Raw genomic sequence first — 18,505 nt, forward strand, 5'->3', positions numbered from 1 at the left:
TCTCTACATGTGCATCACTTTGCTACAGAAGTAAAAATATAAATTATTATAAAAAGTGTTGTTAAAGAACAGGTATTTGTTATACATTTGTTATTAATTAAAGAGAAAAACACTGATCATTTCACTATGGATTACAGAGCGCAAATGACATATAGTTCTAGACAGAAGAGGGAAGAGGAGGAACGATGGGGTGGAAAATATTATTGTTCTTAAGAAACCTCATATAAAGTTGTTATTATTATTTACAAAAATATTACCCTCACCCTGCCCCCCTGAAGCATCTACGAGTTATATTGTCTGTTAAATATAAATGCCTGGAAGAATTTAATCAAACTTGTGCTGAAGTTTCGTCATACCATAGCAACAATAATACAATCGCAGCATACTTCAGTCACAGCTGACAAAAACAATCAAATATCAACAGCAACTCTTACTTTACACATGTACTTGAATTACTTGACAGCATTTCTTTTGTTCAACAATAAATACATAAAAAAGAAAACATGTAAATAAAGGAATTCAACTTCAGTAGCTGACCCTTGATTACAAAATTTAATTTTTAGTAAAATATTTCGTATTTATGTTCGTAGTCATTCTGTCACATATATTGCCTTACAAATTCTTTTGCAACAGTTATAATGTTCGTTTAATATTCGAATCCAGCTATTCCAGTAAGGTAAATATGAGACTAGCACACAACAATACACTACCACTTGTGAGGGATTTGTTTAATATTAAGTCTCTGGTCTGTTATTGACTGAATGATTGTATTTAACACTAGAAAACAATAGAACTGTTAACAAAATTCAGTGCCTGATGTGAATTCATAAACTCCTTGAACTTCATCCTTTTGCTTAAGCAGTAATGGTACTACAACTCAACACATTTTTGAAAACCCTTCTCAACACTCAACATAAAAATGTCCAGTTCACAATGGAGATTGGCAACAAATCCATAAATTATTTACATCTCACCATAGACATCAGTACACAGACACATTGTTTCAAAATTTACAGAAAAACTGCAACTACAGACACAGTCATACCTTCTTCCTCACAACACCCCATAGTTCACAAACATGCAGCTTTCCACTCAGTGGTACACTGTCTCATATCTATCCCCATGACCAGAGATGATTTTAAGGCAGAGTTAGATACAATAAAGTTTATTGCGACAGCCAATAGCTACATTCCAGTTCTTACTGACCACATCTTGCATAGGAAACAAAAACGGAAAATTATACCACTCCTCTATGCCCCAACTGCTTCCCCATCCACTGTCTGCAAGAAATGGTGTTCACTACCATTTCTAGGTGATGTATCACATACTGTAGCCAAAGCACTGTAATCCTGTAAGTATATGCTTTCGTACTATGTCAGGAACACAACAGCCCAGTGTGTTTTTAATAGCAAAGATAAGGTCCAGTTATCAGCCAAAGTGGGGTATACAAAATCACCTATACTGACTGATATTGCTGAAGTTCCTTATGTATTCTGTAGTTAAACTGATATGTCTCTTCTTTTAATTGGTTTGGTTATCACTCTCCATGTTTCATACCTCGTGATGTAGCCCTGTCTAGTACTTATTTTATTTTATTAGATTTGTTTATTAATAGAAACTGTTATTCCTATTCCTATTCCTATTCCTGTCTACTCCATTGTTATTTATATACTGTTCAATTTTTACTTTTTCAATGCATTACCACCACATTGTCAAAGATTTTACTTACTGTAAGTTTCTACTTCAGTCTAGACATGTTACTTCTCTTCCAGTGTGTTTTGCAAACATTGTAACTTCTTTGTTGATAATATTCAGTAAATGTATGAAGATAGCCTTGTAATCCAAAAATCGGTTAACAATAAAATTAATATTCTAGACAAAAGCAAACTTATGCTTTTCATTTATTAATAAAAGCAGATTATCTGACACATTCATACTGTTTCAGTTAGTGTAATTTCTATCATTTTTCCAAAATTAAATTCTTTAAAACTTCTGTTGAAAACTTTGCACAGTTGTCTAGAATTTTAAAAACAAATTGGTCTATGAAGTTAATAAATTACAAATTTTATATAATTACTTCTTTGCTTCTCTGGGTATTCTGAAAAACTACTATAGATACACGTCTGGGACATGTTTATTAGATTAACCAGACCAATAACAACAAAATAAATGGAAATCTTGCTTTACTTTAACCATGTACAGTTTTGCAGTGGCTTCATATTAGTGAAGTTGCTAAATTTCAGGCTAAACCTTTTGTTAGCCGTAACTCTGTAACTAAACATTCGTGGAGCTATGTTTATATGAACTTTTTTCTTTAGTTTTACTTGTAGATTGACATATTAAAATATTTGCATATATTTCTGAATCACCCTGTATAATCCACTACAGACAGACTTTGCTCCAGACCTCATCGAGACATTCATTAAAGTTCATATTCTCATTATCATAAATCTTAAAACGCTATATACCTTTGCATTTGTGCTAGTAGTCAACATACTGTGTTCAAAGCATAAATATTCCTCTGAATACTCATAATTAGTTAAACATTTTTCATTGTTAGATTTGTGATTATAGTACGTTTTGGTACACTCATTCCTCTTAAAGACTACTTCAAAGCTACCCAATGATTTAAAGTTACTTTTGTACTTAATATCCCACTTACCAGTTTCTCCTCTAATATCCATCATTAATCCCAATTCTCTTCATTTAAAACAAATATATCGGAAACTTTCGTATGTATCATATAAAAAACGCAAGTAGTGTCAAGTAATGTGTTTGTGGCAGTACAGGAAGCCAAAATCAAGGTTACTCATAAGATTTATGGGACACTTCTGCCTTTGGAATGTAGCGAAGTAACACCAGGTTACCAAATCACTGTGCCAACTCTGGGATAGACAATGATCCAGAATGAGTTCACGTCCACCATAGCCAGTAATAAACAGGTTCCCCATCACCCTCCCTTCCCTTATTTTCTTAAAGTGTGGGGTTTTTCTGTGCTACTGTTTGTAAAATTAGTTGCAGAAGCTATTTATTGTAATGAGGCAAAAAATATCTAAAGGGGCAAGGAATATAAAATTAAAATTAGGCTGCATGTGCAGCAACAGTGGGATGGTTACACACCAGTAGCCAAAGAATGTTGGGACACCACTGTTCCATAACATAAAATATAATTTAAAGTAATGCACCGTCAGTCTTGCTCAAATGGTCAGTGTCAACTGCCATAATACTACACATTTTGCAAGGCCAGTCTATTATTCGATCAACTGTGAATCTTGAATAAAATATTTCCAAATAGTTATTTAAATATGTTACATTTTATGAATTGGGTGTTTTCCAGAATTTGTCAAAGCATTTATAATCTCTGTGGTTTGTGATTTGGAATACAGAATTGATAGTATACTTCAGGGTGATTACTGATTTTGGAGTTTAATATTGAATGGTTCCATTTAAACCAATCTGAGAGTTAGTTATTCTGTGGAACTGATAAACATTCTTAGATCTTGAAACTTTTAGATTTTGTATGCAGGGATGAACATTAATTTATGCAGTTAGTTGAGGAAGACTGTTAGTCTATCCAATATTTTAATAAATCATTATAGATTCACTGGTGATTTATTTTAGGTTACTACTGCATGTGATTTCACCTGCGCCAAACTTCGTGTTCATTATAGAGCAAAGATTGAAAGTGTGGGAAGATAGGTGTACCGTATAAGAACATATTCACCTCCCAACAGGCAGACAGCCAGAATAGCTGTACTCTGAACTTCATTTACACAGTTAGTGATAGCATTTTGTGACATATTTCAATTTTCCCTGAAATTAATGACTAACTTTTTCTTATTTACCCTGGTTGCTTTCAAGTAATAAAATTATTTTTTTTTTTTTTTTTTTTTTGCGAAACTAGAACCTGGCCAATTTGATAATCCATTTGTCCATATCCCACATACCTAGATAACCACATATATCAGTACATTGATTCTGGAATTTGGGGAAGCTTTCAAGCTCCAGATTGATTCCACCCAGTGGAATAAAGATGAGGGCTAGTCTACTGGCCTCCATGTTTGTGGTTTTTAGGCATTTTCACACATTCAACTAGGTGAATACAGGGCTGGTACCCACATCCTGCTTCAGTTACAAGGTTGACAGCCATTTCAAAAACCTTCTCAGACATTCATGTGGATATCGTTAGATTTAAACAGGTGATACACATAATTCCAGGATGGAAGAGCATCCTGCCAGCTTGCACAACTGACCCTCCCCAGTGTAGATTGAGATGCCAGCCCCATGCTCCGATCCCATGGCTACAAAAATAGGGCAAAAATTCGTTGTGTAATTTCTAATTCTTTGGAGTCTTGTTTTCTTTCAACTCACTCGTTTACCAATAAAGCCCAAGAAATTGTAATTCATAGATCGACAGTACTTGAAAATCATTGGCCCATTAAATCTGAGAACTACGCACACACCTACATCTACATCTACAACTACATCTACATACATACTCCGCAATCCATCATACGGTGCGTGGCGGAGGCTATCTCTTACCACAGCTAGCATGTTCTCTCCCTCTTCCACTCCCAAACAGAACGAGAGAATAATGACTGCCTATATGCCTCTGTACGACCCCTAATCTCTCTTATCTTATCTTTGTGGTCTTTCCGCAAAATGTAAGTTGACGGCAGTAAAATTGTACTGTAGTCAGCCTCGAATACTGGTTCTCTAAATTTCCTCCGTAGCGATTCACGAAAAGAACGCCTCCTTTCCTCTAGAGACTCCCACCCGAGTTCCTGAAGCATTTCCGTAACACTCGCATGATGATCAGACCTACCAGCAACAAATCTAGCAGCCCCCTCTGAATTGCTTCTATGTCCTCCCTCAATCCGACCTGATAGGGATCCCAAACGCTCGAGTAGTACTGAAGAATAGGTCGTATTAGTGTTTTATAAGCGGTATCCTTTACGGATGAACCACATCTTCCCAAAATTCTACCAATGAACCGAAAACGACTATCCGCCTTCGCCACAACTGCCATTACATGCTTGTCCCACTTCATATCGCTCTGCAATGTTACGCCCAAATATTTAATCGACGTGACTGTGTCAAACGCTACACTACTAATGGAGTATTCAAACATTACGGGATTCTTTTTCCTATTCATCTGCATTAATTTACATTTGTCTATATTTAGAGTAAGCTGCCATTCTTTACACCAATCACAAATCCTGTCCAAGTCATCTTGTATCCTCCTACAGTCACACAACGACGACACCTTTCCGTACACCACAGCATCATCAACAAACAGCCGCACATTGCTATCCACCCTATCCAAAAGATCATTTATGTAGATAGAAAACAACAGCGGACCTACCACACTTCCCTGGGGCACTCCAGATGATACCCCCACCTCCGATGAACACTCACCATCGAGGACAACGTACTGAATCTATTACTTAAGAAGCCTTCGAGCCACTCACATATTAGGAAACCAATCCCATATGCTCGTACCTTAGTTAGGAGTCTTCAGTGGGGCACCGAGTCAAACGCTTTCCGGAAGTCAAGGAATATGGCACCCGTCTGATACCTTTCATCCAAGGTTCGCAAGATATCATGTGAAAAAAGGGCGAGTTACGTTTCGCAGGAGCGATGCTTTCTTAAGCCGTGCTGATGCATGGACAGCAACTTCTCTGTCTCAAGGAAATTCATTATTTTCGAACTGAGAATATGTTCGAGAATCCTGCAACAAACCGATGTTAAGGATATTGGTCTGTAAATTTGAGGATCCGTCCTTCTACCCTTCTTATATACAGGCGTCACCTGCGCTTTTTTCCAGTCGCTCGGGATTTTACGTTGGGCGAGAGATTCGCAATAAATGTAAGCTAAGTAAGGAGCCAATGCAATAGAGTACTCTCTGTAAAACCGAATTGAAAACAACAATAGTTTGGAATATCATAGAGTTCACTACAGTGACTTCTTATATTACACCCACTGAGATTTGTACAATACCTTATTAACAAAATAAACATAATTGCTTCTGAAAACAAGGACGATTTTTGGTTAGTTAAAAACAATCATTACAAAACAAAGCAGACTCTCTTCTAAGTGTACAGATTCAAATCAAAAGGAATGAGATAGTTATCTCATGATAATGATGATGTCCTCCCCCACAAACGGATGAGTTCTTCCACTCTGCGAGGCTTACACTTGGGGTATGAAGTCCAACTACTCAATGGCAGCTTCAGTGAGGTCATAAACATTGTCATGCGTTCTCAATTCCATTCATGCCTGGTGACTGTGCTGGCGAATGTATCTAGTTGATGTTGCATCTCTGAAGATACCGAGATACTGTAAGAGTACGTTGTGTCTTGCAGTGTCATAAACGAGGATAAAGTTGTCACCTACGTCAAGTCTTTAGGGCCCTACAATCGTTTGTAGGACCTTTTGGAGGTATTGGGGACCAGTCAAATTGCTATAGATGGGAGTTAGCGACGTCCACTGTCCCATAGGTATTGCCAAACAGAACATTACACTTTCACCTGTACACTTCATGAACGTATCGGCGTTCCTGGTGTTGTCGAGTGCTTCGCCCAACCCTGACATTTGTAGTGTCCAGTCGCATACCAATCCTGGTCTCATCAGCAAACTTGACATTATTCTATTGTGCGATGCTCCAGTGTCGATGTTAACGAGCCCAAGATCTTTGATTGCGTAGCTTCCCTTGGCTCAGAGCAAAATTTGTCAATGGTCTTGTCACTGGTCTGGTTCCAGACGGAACCTGCTATGCACTGGTTGGTCTGAGATACGAACCCATTTTGGCTGGGAGAAGTCATCTGCAACATTTCTGGCAGTTGATGTTGGGTTCCTGCGAGCCGACAGTTGAAGGGAACGATCCCGCATTGGTGTCGTCACACGAGGACGACCACTGTGATGTCTACATTTGCCGTCTTTCTGTACTTTCTCCACACCTTAGACTCTCCAGTTTGAGTGACATGAAACCGATCGGCCACATCTTGGTGTGTATGACCTCCTGAGAGCGAAGCCACTATCCTGACTTTATCAAAGCACTGTACGCCTCTACAAGGCATGTCACTGCAGTGCTGAACACAAACTGAATGCAAGCCACGGTGGCCGAGCTGTCCTACGTGCTTCAGTCTGGAATCACGCGGCTGCTACCGTCGCAGGTTCGAATCCTGCCTCGGGCATGGATGTGTGTGATGCCCTTAGGATAGTTAGGTTTAAGTAGTTCTAAGTTCTAGGGCATGTGGTGTGTGATATCCTTAGGTTAGTGAGCTTCAAGTCTAGGGGACTGATGACCTCAGATGTTAAGTCCCATAGTGCTCAGAGCCATTTGAACAAGTTCTTGCTTTGTGGCTGTTCCCAATAAACATACCGCTGCTGCTGCGGGACACTCCGAGCAGTCCAGTAGCAACAACAGCTCCATTCAGTTTGTTCAAATGGCTATGGGAATTAACTTCTGAGGTCATCGGTCCCCTAGAACTTAGAACTGCTTAAACCTAACTGACGTAAGGACATCACATACATCCATGCCCGAGGCAGGATTCGAACCTACGACCGTAGCAGTAGCGCGGTTCCGGATTGAAGCATCTAGAACTACTCGGTCCCAGCGGCTAGCGCCACAGAGAGTGCTAGTCGTAAACACAGTACAATATACAGGGTGAGTCACCTAACGTTACCGCTGGATATATTTCGTAAACCATATCAAATACTGACGAATCGATTCCACAGACCGAACGTGAGGAGAGGGGCTAGCGCAAATGGTTAATACAAATCATTAAAAAAATGCACGGAAGTATGTTTTTTAACACAAACCTACGTTTTTTTTAAATGGAACCCCGTTAGTTTTGTTAGCACATCTGAACATATAAACAAATACGTAATCAGTGCCGTTTGTTGCATTGTAAAATGTTAATTACATCCGGAGATATTGTAACCCAAATTTGACGCTTGAGTACCACTCCTCCTCTTTTCGATCGTGTGTATCGGAGAGCACCGAATTACGTAGGGATCCAAAGGGAACGGTGGTGGACCTTAGGTACAGAAGAGACTGGAACAGCACATTACGTCCACATGCTAACACCTTTTTATTGGTCTTTTTCACTGACGTACATGTACATTACCATGTGGGTTGAGGTACACGTAGACACGTGGTTTCCGTTTTCAATTACGGAGTGGAATAGAGTGTGTCCCGACATGTCAGGCCAATAGATGTTCAATGTGGTGGCCATCATTTGCTGCACACAATTGCAATCTCTGGCGTAATGAATGTCGTACACGCCGCAGTACATCTGGTGTAATGTCGCCGACGGCTGCCACAATACGTTGTTTCATATCCTCTGGGGTTGTAGGCACATCACGGTACACATTCTCCTTTAACGTACCCCACAGAAAGAAGTCCAGAGGTGTAAGACCAGGAGAACGGGCTGGCCAATTTATGCGTCCTCCATGTCCTATGAAACGCCCGTCGAACGTGTACCTCACCCCTCATGGTAATGTACATGTGCGTCTGTGAAAAAGACCAATAAAAAGGTGTTAGCATGTGGACGTAATGTGCTGTTCCAGTCTCTTCTGTACCTAAGGTCCATCACCGTTCCCTTTGGATCCCTACGTAATTCGGTGCTCTCCGATACATCGAACAGCGGAGGAGTGGTACTCAAGCGTCAACTTTAGGTTACAATATCTCCGGATGTAATTAACATTTTACAATGCAACAAACGGCACTGATTACGTATTTGTTTATATGTTCAGATGTGCTAACAAATCTAACGGGGTTCCATTTTAAAAAATGTGGTTTTGTGTTAAAAGACATACTTCCGTACATTTTTTTTATGGTTTGTATTAACCATTTACACTAGCCCCTCTCCTCACGTTCGGTCTGTGGAATCGATTCGTCAGTATTTGATGTGGTTTACGAAATATATCCAGCGGTAATGTCAGGTGACTCACCCTGTATGGTCTCTGACAGGGTAATGCATGAAGTGCTTAGGTTAATGTGAGACCTCTAGTATCGTGGACTACATTTTACGATAGTATTCCAAACTTTCGTTGAGCATTGTATGTGATGACATTAGTTTGAGGAGTATAAGAGGAACAAACTCTGATAACTTTGAGAATTTCGTAATTTACATGGCATAAAATCGAAGTGTGCCCTCGATATTAGCAGTATTTTAGCGGGCTCTACAGATGTGAAGACGGGTCTAAAGAGCACGTCTATGCAAGAGTTAAAATAAGAACGCTGTTCCTTTCGGTCGTTTCCGCCTATGTTTGGAAATTCAGATTTCTTTTCTTACTACAGGGTCTTAACTGTTCTGTCTGTCTTTACTCATTTGTTGGTTTGCGAGTCCACTGGGCAGAATCAGCAAACACATGTCAAATTTGTTGTTGACAGGTGCCGCAGCAGACCTATGAATGTTCGCCTGTACTTCGCTGCAGTGTTAACAACCAAGCCACAGACACGTCCTTACGGGCATGCAACTGAAAGGCATCCGATCTTAATAGTAGCATTTAAGTTGTAAATTCCTTACCATTTTCGAGATTCTTAGTCTATTTGTATAGTTGCTATTTTAAATTACGAAATTTATCTGTGAAATTTGAATGGTGATATACAGGGTGTAAAAGGTCTAACAGCATATATATATATATATATATATATATATATATATATATATATATATATATATACGGGGTTATTACAAATGATTGAAGCGATTTCACAGCTCTACAATAACTTTATTATTTGAGATATTTTCACAATGCTTTGCACACACATACAAAATCTCAAAAAGTTTTTTTAGGCATTCACAAATGTTCGATATGTTCCCCTTTAGTGATTCGGCAGACATCAAGCCGACAATCAAGTTCCTACCACACTCGGCGCAGCATGTCCCCATCAATGAGTTCGAAAGCATCGTTGATGCGAGCTCGCAGTTCTGGCACGTTTCTTGGTAGAGGAGGTTTAAACACCGAATCTTTCACATAACCCCACAGAAAGAAATTGCATGGGGTTAAGTCGGGAGAGCGTGGAGGCCATGACATGAACTGCTGATCGTGATCTCCACCACGACCGATCCATCGGTTTTCCAATCTCCTGTTCAAGCAATGCCGAACATCATGATGGAAGTGCGGTGGAGCACCATCCTGTTGAAAAATGAAGTCGGCGCTGTCGGTCTCCAGTTGTGGCATGAGCCAATTTTCCAGCATGTCCAGATACAAGTGTCCTGTAACGTTTTTTTCGCAGAAGAAAAAGGCGCCGTAAACTTTAAACCGTGAGATTCCACAAAACATGTTAACTTTTGGTGAATTGCGAATTTGCTGCACGAATGCGTGAGGATTCTCTACCGCCCAGGTTCGCACATTGTGTCTGTTCACTTCACCATTAAGAAAAAATGTTGCTTCATCACTGAAAACAAGTTTCGCACTGAACGCATCCTCTTCCATGAGCTGTTGCAACCGCGCCGAAATTTCAAAGCGTTTGACTTTGTCATCGGGTGTCAGGGCTTGTAGCAATTGTAAACGGTAAGGCTTCTGCTTTAGCCTTTTCCGTAAGATTTTCGAAACCGTCGGCTGTGGTACGTTTAGCTCCCTGCTTGCTTTATTCGTCGACTTCCGCGGGCTACGCGTGAAACTTGCCCGAAGGCGTTCAACCGTTTCTTCGCTCACTGCAGGCCGACCCGTTGATTTCCCCTTACAGAGGCATCCAGAAGCTTTAAACTGCGCCTACCATCGCCGAATGGAATTAGCAGTTGGTGGATCTTTTTGAACTTCGTCCTGAAGTGTCGTTGCACTGTTATGACTGACTGATGTGAGTGCATTTCAAGCCATTTTGTCTCACTGCGCTCTCGAGCGCTCTGGCGGCAGAAACCTGAAGTGCGGCTTCAGCCGAACAAAACTTTATGAGTTTTTCTACGTGTCTGTAGTGTGTCGTGACCATATGTCAATGAATGGAGCTACAGTGAATTTATGAAATCGCTTCAATCACTTGTAATAGCCCTGTATATATCGTACCTTAATATGCACACACATCATTAGACTGGTTGTTTCTTCTTTGCATCCAACATTCCTCCCACAAAAAAGCCACAGACATTGGGAACTAATGTTTTCTCCGCGGTCGTAAATATATCACCAAGTAGCAAGTAGACTATGTCTCTCTTTCGGTACAGGCTAACCGTTTTCCTTCCTCAGATCCACACCTCAACAGCTGACGAGCTGCCAAGGGCAAAAGCAAGCATTAACAACTTGCCTTTGTCATGTGCACTGTAAGGTACTATCCAAGCTAAAAACATACTTGTAATTTCTATAATTACTTCTCTGTAAACGAAGTAAATACTCTCCTCAATCACCAACAAAAATTTCTGCACTTGTACCCGTGACACCCTGTATGTAAAAACAGAAATGCTGCTATGAAACTTTTTTTTTTTTTTTTTTTTTGTTAAGTATGGTGGGAGTGGGTCCGATGCGTAACTACCCGTTTGGTTCATCCTGCTTCTGCGCGCAAAACAAAAGCGTGTGAGCATTGTGTGTTGCAGGACAGGAAGCGTGAAAGAGATTCCTGGCGTGTCGGGCTGGCGAAAGGGCAAGTAGCAGCAGCAGCAGCGCATGGCGCGCTATTAGCGGGGCGCTCGCAAACACACAGGCGGGTGCAGCGGGGAACAAGGGCGGCGGCGTAACGAGCGCCACACAGCGTCTGCCGCCGCCGCCGCCGCCTCTGCTGTGTTGTTTGAGTTGCTGCCGCCGCGCGCGTGCGCACCACCTCCCGCCGCTAATTACGTAGCGCGCGCCGTGACTGCCGGCTAAACAGCAGCGAGAGTGGCGCTCTCAGCGTGAGAAACAAACGGCTGCTACGGCTGCCAGATATTAAGCGACTCAGATTCGCAGCGCAGATAATATTTAAGCTCTGCAACATCATGAGAGCCGGCTTTACCAGTTGCCAAAAACAAAAAGTTGGCCTAGTTTATGAGGTGTTACCTACGCGACTATCTCAGATTCTGTTCAAATTTTGTATGCGGGATAGGTGAACGACCGAAAGAAGATGGGCACATTTGTAGCCCACAGATTTTAATACTTTGTAACTAGAAGTCAAGTTTGTAACGGACCAGTTCTTTTATTACCATCAGTGACTCGGATACTGTACTAGGGAAAGCAGTAAAAGAAATAATCGACAGGAGAATATGGACTCGATAGTAGAAATGAGTGGAGAATTATTTGAGTTCTGCCATAAATTTAGGCTAGCAATAGCGAATACACTGTTCATTATCACAATAGCCGGAGATATATCGATGGTGGGCAATGAAAAGCTCGTAACTCCCATTTTGTTGAATTTTGCACTTGAACCAAAAACTGTTTCGTAAAAAATAATTTAAAGTAATACATAAAAATGCTATGTGTGTAGCTGTATAGTAGAAACCTAGTTATTGACAGATTAGAGGAATCCATGCACTTTCAAATCTCTTTTCGATTATCGAGTTACTGATACATGAATCACGAGTTTTCACAGGCGGTTGTTGTTACAAGATAGTCACTGCCCACCACCGATATTTCGAAAAGAAGTAGAGACACTAAGATTCCAGCTGGATTACATCATGGTCAGACAGAGATACCAGAATCAGATATTTTATTGCAAAGTGTAGCTAGTATATACGAAAGCAGACCACAATTCAGTAATAAGGAAGAGTATGTTGGACTTTGAGAGAAACTTAACGGAGAATCAGTGTGAAAAGAAGTGTGGTAATGAAATACTCTAGGAATTTCGAGGAGCATTTGAATTTCTCTAACGCGGCAGGTACTGTGATTACCACAATAGGAAGTTCAGTTCAGGAACAATGGGCTTCTCTAAAACGGGCAATCACAGAAGTTGGACGGAACAACATAGGAAGAAAGAAAATAACTGCGAAGATACCTTGCGTAACAGAAGAAACACATCAACTGATCGACGAAGAATGAAATACCTAAATCATTAGGAAAAGAAAGGAATTCGGCAATATATGTCACTTAAATAAATAAAATAAATATGAAGTTCAAGTAATCCATTGCCAAACGGCTGCGGGAAAAATTCGAAGAAATCGAAAAAGAAATTTTCGTCGGAAAGAATGGATCATTTTCTAGAATGTTAAAAACAACTAATAGTAAAAACAACTAAAAGTAAAGGTGCCAGCATTAAGAGTGAAAGAGAAATTCCTATCGTTAAATGCGGAGGACAGAGCGGATAGACGGAACGTGTACACTTAAGCCTGAGTGGGAGGGACAAAAGAACGAATGACAGCTGATATGGAAAACACACCTGATGCAGTATAAGAGTATTTGGAAGGTTATCCGTCAAATAAGGCGGAAGGCACAGGTAAGATTCCTTCGGTATTTCTTAAGTCATTGGTGGGAAGTGGCAACCTAAAACTACTCAACCTGGTTTGAACAAGTCTATGAGTCTGAAGGAGTACGATCAGACTTCTGGATGAGCACTATCTGTACAATTTTGAAGACAGCAAGGGCAGATAAGAAAGAGAGCTATCGCCCAATCTGGTTAACAACTCATGCATCCAAGTTGCTGACAAAATTGGTCTACAAAACATTTGAGAAGAAAATTGAGGATCTATGACGCGACTATGCGTATGCCTTAAGATGGGCAAAGGTAGCACTAACAAATCTAACGTTGCTCTAGGTAATATAGGAAATAGGTAATATAAGAAATACTTAAGAAAACTCAGTTTCATAAGATTTCTCTATCAAGAATGAGAGTTCGAGAATGTAAAATGGCGTTAGATGTTGGAAATCATCAGAAAAATAGATATAAATTACATCTAAAGAGGGGTAATATGTAATATGAATAAGAACCTAGAGACGAAACTAGAACTGGAAGACCAAAAACGACATGCGCAGGTTATAATGGTTATAAGACCGTGATACAGACATTCTCTCCTACTGTTCAATCTACACGTTGTACAAGGAGTGGAGGAAATAAAAGATTCAGGAGTGGGATTAAAGGAAATCGTCAGGTCGCTGATGACACTGCTGTTATTAGTGAAAGCAAGAAGAAAACCATGACGCTGCGGACAATGTTAATAGTAGCCTCAGATTTCTCGCAGATAATGCAGTTACTTATGACAGCGTTCAGTCTCAAAGAAGCCGCATGAATATTCGGTCAGGTCCTAATAAGATTTCAAACTGGTACGAAGATTGCCAACTTCCTTTAAATGTCTAGAGATGTAAAATTGTGCAATTCATCAAACGAAAAATCGTAATATCCTAAGATTCTAATATCAGTTCAAATGGTTCAAATGACGCTGAGCACTATGGGACTTAACTGCTCAGGTCACCAGTCCCCTACAACTTAGAACTTATTAAACCTAACTAACCTAAGGACATCACACACATGCATGCCCGAGGCAAGATTCAAACCTGCGACCGTAGCGGTCGCGCGGTTCCGGACTGTAGCGCCTAGAACCGCTCGGCCACTCCGGCCGGCGTAATATCAGTGAGTCACTTTTGGATATCAGCGCACACTCCACGGCAGAGTGTAAATTTCATTGTGGAAACATCGCCTAGGCTGTGTCTCAGTCTTGTCTCGGCAATATCCTTTCTTCCAGGAGTGCTAGTCTTGGAGTATTCGTAGGAGAGTTTCTGTGGAGCTAGGAAGGCTAGACGAGAGTTACTGCCACAAGTAAAGCTGCGAGGACTGGTCGTGAGTCACTGTTGGATAACTCGGTCCTCGGTCTGGCACACAGTTTTAATCTGCCAGGAAGTTTCTAATTAGCGCACACTCTTTGCTGCTGGAAATTTCATTCTGGAAGTATATAATTTATAAGTTCTGCCTTCCTCTCTCCTTCAGCTCCATATTCACATCTCCTCCATCAGACTTCTTTAGCGTGTTTTTTCGCTCAAGAGTACGATGTAAGACCTGCGTCACTGACATCCACCAGTGAGATAGTTCCTTCATGCTGAAGCGACTTCACCACCATGGGAATACAAAAGGAAAAAATAAGTTTTGTTCCTTGAAAACTGCCTGGACGACTCACCCATATGCTATGCTGTCCCAGTTTTCGGTATTTTACTATCAGTTTTCTAAGATGTCAGCTCCTCTCTTAGTCCACACGTTTCTCTGACTCCCTTCATACCGGACTGTGCTATGTCGGACGATGCCGTGTTTGGGGCCAATCTGGCCACCCGCACAATGCTGGTCCGCCCATTTTCTCGTCGTTGTGCTATATCTACATCTGCATCTACATTTATACTACGCAAGTCACCCAATGGTGTATGGCGGAGGGCACTTTACGTGCCACTGTCATTATCTCCCTTTCCTGTTCCAGTCCTGCAGGAAAGCCTCCGTGCGCGCTCGAATCTCTCTAATTTTACATTCGTGATCTCCTCTGGAGGTATAAGTAGGGGGAAGCAATATACTCGATACCTCATCCAGAAACGTACCCTCTCGAAACCTGGACAGCAAGCTACACCGCGATGAAGAGCGCCTCTCTTGCAGCGTCTGCCACTTGAGTTTGCTAACATCTCCGTAACACTATCACGCTTACCAAATAACCCTGTGACGAAACGCGCCGCTCTTCTTTGGATCTTCTCTATCTCCTCCATCAACCCGACCTGGTACGGATCCCACACTGATGAGCAATGCTCAAGTATAGGTCGAACGAGAGTTTTGCAAGCCACCTCCTTTGTTGATGGACTACATTTTCTAAAGACTCTCCCAATGAATCTCAACCTGGTTCCCGCCTTATCAACAATTAATTTTATATGATCATTTCACTTCAAATCGTTCCGCACGCATACTCCCAGATATTTTACAGAAGTAAGTGCTACCAGTGTTTGTTCCGCTATCATATAATCACACAATAAAAGATCCTTCTTTCTATGTATTCGCAATACATTACATTTGTCTATGTTAAGGGACAGTTGCCACTCCCTGCACCAAGTGCCTATCCGCTGCAGATCTTCCTGCATTTCGCTGCAATTTTCTAGTGCTGCAACTTCTCTGTATACTACAGCATCATCCGCAAATAGCCGCATTGAACTTCCGGCACCCTATCTACTAGGTCACGGTTGTGCTCAAAAGACATCACTGCAGGGGTTCTGAGGGTTCCCGAGGGAGTGCCCCTTACATCGGTAATAACCCACCTCGTTATCATTGGCCCCGAATGGCCATGTGTACGTCTTTTGACACCTCCAGATAAAGAGCCGCAGTAAATAAACAGCGTGTATAGGTGGTTTGCACAAACTCTCTAGTCACCAGGTTGTTCTCGCTACAGCCTGTCTGTCATTAGCGTCTACGTTCTTCGCGCCTTTATTCAAGGGTAAGATGTGGCTAGCCATACACGTTGGGCACCACTCACCTCGACCACACATTGTGACCCAGTTGTTCATATTTTCTTGGCGAGTTTCTCTCATGAGTGGATGTACCGTCTTTCAGAATAGAAAGTTCTGTTCATTTACAGTATATACAAGCATGCTTGATCATAATACCTTGTCTTGTATCTTCCCCAGCTGCCTGAACGGTAAGCTATGGTCTTCAATTTTGTCACTCACCATACCCATATTTCCAGTTTAATATTACAAGGAAAGAAGTGAAGCACTGATTAGTAACGCATTCCACTGATAAAATTGTGACTGCCATCTCAGACAACCTTATTTATTTGGTCCGTCTTCATATTCTAGCGACACACACCGCCTTCAGGGTTCAAATGGCTGTAGACACCATGGGACTATCGGAGGTCATCAGTCCCCTAGACTTAGAACTACTTAAACCTAAGGACACCACACACATCCATGCCAGAGGCAGGATTCGAACCTGCGACCGTAGCAGCCGCGTGATTCACGACTGAAGCGCCACCTATAGGGTCCTTCAGCGTATGTACACGAGTAGCGAGTGGCCATTTTCTCTCCAAAATACGCACTGCGCTCACATTTGTTACACGCGTATTATCTGTGGGTGTGTATGCTATATTGCAGCAAACTAAGAGCTAAAACATCTCTGTGCAACTGTAACACTCAAGGATGACATGAATGGCCCATTTGCCTGACCCACTGGAATGTTGAAATGTTGATAAATGCGAGCTGGCACACACTAGTAGATAGATTGGCAATCATCCTGCATATGCCTACTTACAAAGATTCGAGAATCAGTGTTACGTGAAGAATCTAGATACTATTCATTTCCTATGTACCGTTCCCGTAGGAAAACAAGATCACATTATTGCAGCACATACAGTCACTGTTGTAGTGCCCCATACTCGAATGGAACGGGAAGAAACCCTAACATACAGCTATACGTGAAGAAGTAAGCAAATGGAGAGCGAATTTTTCTTATTCCGAACACAACGGCATCTCTCTAGCACAAAGAAGTATGAACAAGAGGTCGCCGCTTGGCGTAAATCTTACGACAGTTGGTCACTAGGAGTGCGACGTCAACACTTCTGCGAGTGAGTGCGAGCGAGCTCAGTGGAAAAGCTGGGGACGACTGCTGTCCAACTAGCCTCCGTTACTGTCGATGTAAGATGCGCTAAGAAGGACACCCATCAGGTGTGTGACAAAGCGGCTGAGACACTGAAACAATTTGGTTCAGCAAATGTAGCAGAAGACTTCTAACAACTCGTCAAGAGCGGAACTGATTCGGGGCCGGCCGCTGTGGCCGAGCGGTTCTAGGCGCTTCACTCTGGAACGGCGCGACCGTTACGGTCGCAGGTTCGAATCCTGCCTCGGGCATGGATGTCCTTAGGTTAGTTAGGTTTAAGTAGTTCCAAGTCTAGGGGACTGATGACCTCAGATGTTAAGTCCCACAGTGCTCAGAGCCATTTGCACCATTTGAACTCATTCGGTCGTGTCGAATGACGTTAAAAGCAGAGCCTCTCCTTGACCTGAAAAATACTCCACCTCGCAAGTCTAGAGTCAGTCGATCAGCAGGAGCAATGACGTCTGTGTTGTTCGCACTCCATTCTCTGATTATTGTATTCTAACGTCTTATGTATGACATTGTTCCAGCACCAGTCACACTCCAGCGACATTACGAGATGATCGCTGGTCCACAGCCACAGATGACGAAGCCAGCCTCCAGCAGCAGCCGACACTGGTCGGTAGTACAGTGGCCTTACCAACAACCTTCCAGCCTTGGACACAAACTACTCTAAACTCCAGCATCATTCGGGTCACTCGGCCTACAGAACTGGCGACCAGGATCAGCATTCAACATGACGGCCTGCGGAACTGGCGGACCTGGATTAGCATTCAACATGACCTAACGACATCCTGCATCGTTGTCCATCTGATGGGACAACACGGAAAGTGATCTGGGAGGGACAGAGACACAACACACACACGTCGTCGTCATCAGTATCTCCAAGTAGAGATTCTGACAGGGCGTGCATTCCACACCGTGGGCGGCAACCAGCTTACTCGAATTCAGCGACCTGAGCACATGGTTTATCCAGCGAGATATGGCAGCCTGATGCAGCCAGCGGGTTCAGCAGATTCCTCGCCAGCTTGCTGAGCCGCCAGCCACCGC

This window comes from Schistocerca serialis, chromosome 5 (genome assembly GCF_023864345.2).
Source record: "Schistocerca serialis cubense isolate TAMUIC-IGC-003099 chromosome 5, iqSchSeri2.2, whole genome shotgun sequence".
Classification (NCBI taxonomy): domain Eukaryota; kingdom Metazoa; phylum Arthropoda; class Insecta; order Orthoptera; family Acrididae; genus Schistocerca; species Schistocerca serialis.